Consider the following 5,000-nt stretch of genomic DNA (forward strand, 5'->3'; position numbering starts at 1 on the left):
TAAACGGAGACCAGGAAGTAATTCATTTTTGAATCGATGGTTTTTTTTAGTAAAACAGTATTACTCCACTGGTTCTTGTTACGTTATGGCGCATCTACGTGGGGGGTCTTAACATGGGACTGACGTAAAAGCTCGTTCCTCGCTTTCCCGACACTTCGTCCTTTTGCCATTGATTCGAGTCGGTCGCAATCACTGAAAATCGCACTCGCGTTTACAAAACCAGTTCGTTAGAGTTTGCCAATTTGGAGCAGGATAACAGCTATTTAGTCCCTACTCACCGTCATCTTGTTAACGAACGTTAATTTTCTAGGATTGAGATGCCTGTGACCCAGGCTGAAAAGAAGAGCGATCAGCGTGTAAAACGTATGATAACCGTTTTCCCCGGCACGAACTGAGAAGTTATATGCAAGAAAAAATATATTTTTTTTCAAAGTAATCACCATATTCATTGTTTTCTCTTTGACACGGCATTGTTGTAGACTTTCGTGAGGCTCTGATAACCAATCACAACCAAGCAGGTAATTAGTTAAGTTAACAATTTAAACACTACAGACAAAAGCAAACAGCTCCTGTTTAACTTATACCACACGCAGTTTGGCATGAAAATAAACGGTGTGTGAAAAGCGCCTTCAGGCAACTGTAACAACGCTTCTCGGGATTGGTGAAAAAACAAGGGGCTTTCAAAAACAAACCACAGATCTAATGGACCCTTGAACTACGTGCCACGTCCTCTAACGTCTGCAGGAATCGAGTTTATAATCTACATGTAACTAGCTGTCTGGTACCTGAAAGGAATACCTTTTTCAGTGCCTTTAGTTCACCACGACTGATGTATATTCTATTTTTAAATGGAAAAACATCGGTGCCCGATGTTAAAAATCGAAATGGACTGATTTTGCTCGATTGTTGTTGCATTGCTTGACAAAACCTATGTGTAATTCAGAAGGAGAACGTGACGAGTGGGGAGTGTACTTTGAAATGAAAAAAAGTAAACAGATGTCATTTAGGGCGTAAATATCTGGAAGTTTGCGTGCGTTGTTTCCTATAGTTTGCTTTAGTTTCAAACATCCATCTTTGATCGGAAGCTGTCGAGGTTGACCATTGACTCATTTCCCTTTAAAGGTTGCGGTTGCCATTTTATGCACTTTTATGTATCAGCCATGATTTTAAAAAAAGAGAAATGCCTTAGGCTTAAATTAAAGGTACTTTTTAGTAAGTGTATGACACAGGAAAATAAATGTATATATGATTTCCGAGAAAGTCTACGATCGATATTTTCCAGAAGCCAAAACAAGGCCGGAAAGACCTATTCTGAGGCTACATCTGTCAGTGTTAGGATCTTTCAGCAACAATGATTTCCTCAAATGTCAGCGATTAAGAATCAATATCCATATGGAAATATAACCTTGGCTCTGATTGGTACCTTTGAAGCAGCGCTTTTATTTGGATTCAGTTTGAGGCAAAACGGATTGAGTGTCTTAGCCCACATGCTGTTTACATAGATGAACTTCGATTTTTGATTACTGACCTTGCGTTATTGAATGTAAAGAGAACTGATGGCATCTGTCATCGTTTTCGTTGCGTTGGAGGATGAAAAAAGGGAGTAAAAATGTTTTCTTTCCAAGGTAACTGACAAAGAAACACCGTGCCGTACTTCAGTAACCTTCGGGAATGACATAAATTTGCAATTTAAAATATTTCGCGATTTTACTCATTTGTTCATTCTACGGTGATTTGATTGTGAAAGCATTGAACGGGTTCTTTTTAAACTATTTAATTTTACCACAAAAACCTTGCTCATCAACCTGGTGATATTTTTATCATGCAAGATTCTCTTAGACAGTTGAAATGTTTTAACATGGAGGTATATCACGATATCAAAGATGATGCAAATCTCCATTTTGTTTTAACATGGAGGTTTATCGCGATATCAAAGATGATGCAAATCTCCATTTAATATCACGACCGTTATTTACTCTCGGGCCAACAATAAACGACAGATTCATGTTTCACTGACACAAACCCATTTAAATTTTAGAGGATTTAAAGGATTCTATCAAGTATCTTACTGATATAAGCTCACGGTTCGCTTTGCATGCATGCGCAAATTCATCACCGATCAGTTTTAATCAAATTGCGCTAAAACGCACCCTTGTTAAAAACAAAAAAGGGGCCCAATTCTTTGTCACTATCTGAGTAATGAGATCCGAATGTGCCAATACTAAAAACTCATCGAATAGCTGATTTAATCATTTACATATAAAAAAAGAAGGTTATGTCGGTTTGCTTTGGTTATGATCTTTTTCATAGGATTGGCCAGCTGCTAAAAGATAATCGTTTGCCGCTAATTAACATCAAACTTTTCGTTTTACCATAGAAATCCCAGGATTAGGTTCGCTCTATTAAACTTGAACGGTCATGCGGTCTGATTTTTTTGCCGAAAATTGGCGTTATCATCTGCAGACTCGGAAAACAAACCAAATATCTTTACAAACTTTGACGATTATCCGAGTGGAGGCGAATTTGGCGTTCTACATTTAACAGAAGATTGTGTTACGAATAATTATTTGGGAAATAACACAAAGCAAATAAAGCTGATTTTTTCGAGTAATTATAGGAACTTTATGAGCAGCAAAGACAATGGTCTATTTCTACCCTCCGTAGGACTGTGGAGGCGAAACGAAGTTTTTCTTTGAAAAAATGTTACCCCATTTACACAAGCCAAGCTTATTATAAAAATAATGCTGATCTTTTCAATTAACTTTAAGGTAAAATTTAGACTTAATTTTTTTTTCAAATATAAACTATGACTTAAGGTTATTAATTGCTGTGTTGGCGCACCATAGAGTCAAAAATTGTTACCAAAACAGTGCGGTAAAATTGTGCAAAAAAGAACGAATAAATTAAAAAAACATGAACAAAAAACCGATCATAACCCCAACTAACCCGAACTAAATTCACAGAGAGCAGAAATGGGAGTAAAGAGAAGAGACAGAATGACAACACTAGGAGAGGAAAACCATTCCGAATTTATATCGTTTACCGTAACAAGACCCTTGGCAAACGGAACAAGGGCCTCTAACAAATGTCACATCACATATATGGTGATGAAAAAATTGTAATCTTTATATTTCCAATGATTCTACAGAGATGGAAAAGTTCGGTTATAAATAAAAAATACCAGGCAACGGTAGACGTCACAAAAAATCGCTCAAATTCTACGAATGTGCAAGAGAATGTTCACTATCCAAATTCAAATATCAGTAATACTTCGAGAATGTATAGCGTGAAGCTTAAATAGTAAGTAGGGTAAAAGTTTTTTACGTGCAAGCCCACACCTGACGAACCAAGAAAGTACAACTTAAATCAGCCAGCATATTTGCCTTCACCGCAATATCGTATTTCTTATTATACAGCTCTTGAATACAAGGCAAAGCCCCTTTTTCACCTTAACTCTTGAAAATAAAAGCCCCTACCTTAGTTACACGAAAAATAAATGCCTTCATGAACCATTCGCCTCATCTACTCAAAGAGAACTGGTAGATTTAATTGATCTTGCTTTTTTTTGACAAGCAAGTGTCGTTCACAAAATTGAAAAGTGTTTACATAAACGAACAGGTGATTTGCCAACTGACTTGCGCCTATGCGAATCCAAATTATTTCAAATGATATGCTTTTTACAATTGCATTTCAACTCTCGGAGATAACCTTTTAAGGCCCATCATTAGTATTAAAAGCAGTAAGACCTAACATTGACGGAAATGACCACAGTACCCAAACGCGTAGACAAACAAACCCCCACATTCACAGTGGAATCACACTTTTCCCTCACCGACTTTCAGTGAAACTGTCATTCTCACACGGAATATAGAAACTTTAATTATAGACCGTATCATTAAAGCCAGGAGCTCGTTTTTTAAGCCCTGAAAGGTCGTTTAAGTGCGATTTTAAACTGCGAGGTTTGTTTAAATAATGCCGACGGAGTTACAAAAGCGAATATTCATAACAACGCTAAAACCGATTATTGAGCGAAAAAAATGGACTTTGAACTGAAACATTTTGGCAAGGTGGCTAAAGCCAGTTCCAACGATGTAAGACTGTCTTTACTCTAGAAAACTGTGTCACCTAGTGGAATAGTTTTGGTACCATATGCATGCAAAACACCAATAATTTCTTAAGCTATCGAGATTCATGCACATGCACATGTGTTAATGGCAGCATTCCCAAGGAATACTGACACATTTTTATTGGATGAATAGATTATTATTATTATTATTATTATTATAAACAAGATGTGATCATAACCTTGAAAGTTACCATAGGAACGGAAACGTCACCTAAAACATTCATTTTCGCTCTTAAAGGGAAAAAACGATAAATATTTTTATCACAGAAACAAACTCAGGGGGCTACCTCCATTTTTTACCGCTGGAAAATGACCACAAGGCTGAGATGAAGGTCTCTGCAACGTTAAAATAAATAAAGGCCCCCTCCCCCCAGTTAATTTCTTTCATTGTAAACGTAGCTTACTCCAGAGATTTCTTCGTTATTTTTCTAGAGTTTCCACTTTCGCTTATAATCACCTTTCAGCAATAAAAATGGAGGTTACCGAGTTTGTGTTCGAGTTATAAGAACTTAACGACAAACGATAGGAGATCGATCTCCTGCTGCTATGGTAACCTGTTGCGTTACAATATTGGACGCATTTTGTTTCGCATGATTTCATGACATAACCGTTTCAGTTGGTGATACAGTGACGAAGAACCAATCCTTGTGCATGGACAGTTTCGTGAAAGTGTTGAAAGTGGTTTAAGCCACCTGAACAGCTAATTGGGAACGACTCTGGCGTCAACGTTATCTTCGCATCAAGACAAACACTGTCATTTGAACGAATGCTACAAAAAAATTACACTTATTTTCTCAACAGTGAACTCAGTTTCAAATCCAGCCATTTAAAATCCCGTTTATGATTTGAGAGCAAGAAAGTAACTACAGATAGC

The 5,000-nt window shown here is 37.1% G+C and overlaps 1 protein-coding gene across 4 annotated transcripts in view; it reads right to left on the bottom strand.

Annotated features, from left to right (window-relative positions):
* LOC138028743 (neuropeptide SIFamide receptor-like) overlaps nt 1-5,000 on the bottom strand; it is a 9,718-nt gene that overhangs the window by 3,513 nt on the left and 1,205 nt on the right. Inside the window, exon 1 of one of the 4 annotated variants that reach the window (XM_068876343.1) lies at nt 3,477-3,593. The exons of 1 other annotated variant lie outside the window; for it this stretch is intronic. The gene's annotated coding sequence lies outside the window, so the exon portion shown is untranslated. Of the gene's footprint in view, nt 1-278; nt 397-798; nt 819-3,476; nt 3,594-5,000 lie in introns of those variants that run through there. 2 more of the 4 variants (XM_068876346.1, XM_068876345.1) reach the window with 2 other exon arrangements.

Source organism: Montipora capricornis, chromosome 13 (assembly GCF_036669925.1).
Source record: "Montipora capricornis isolate CH-2021 chromosome 13, ASM3666992v2, whole genome shotgun sequence".
Taxonomy (NCBI): domain Eukaryota; kingdom Metazoa; phylum Cnidaria; class Anthozoa; order Scleractinia; family Acroporidae; genus Montipora; species Montipora capricornis.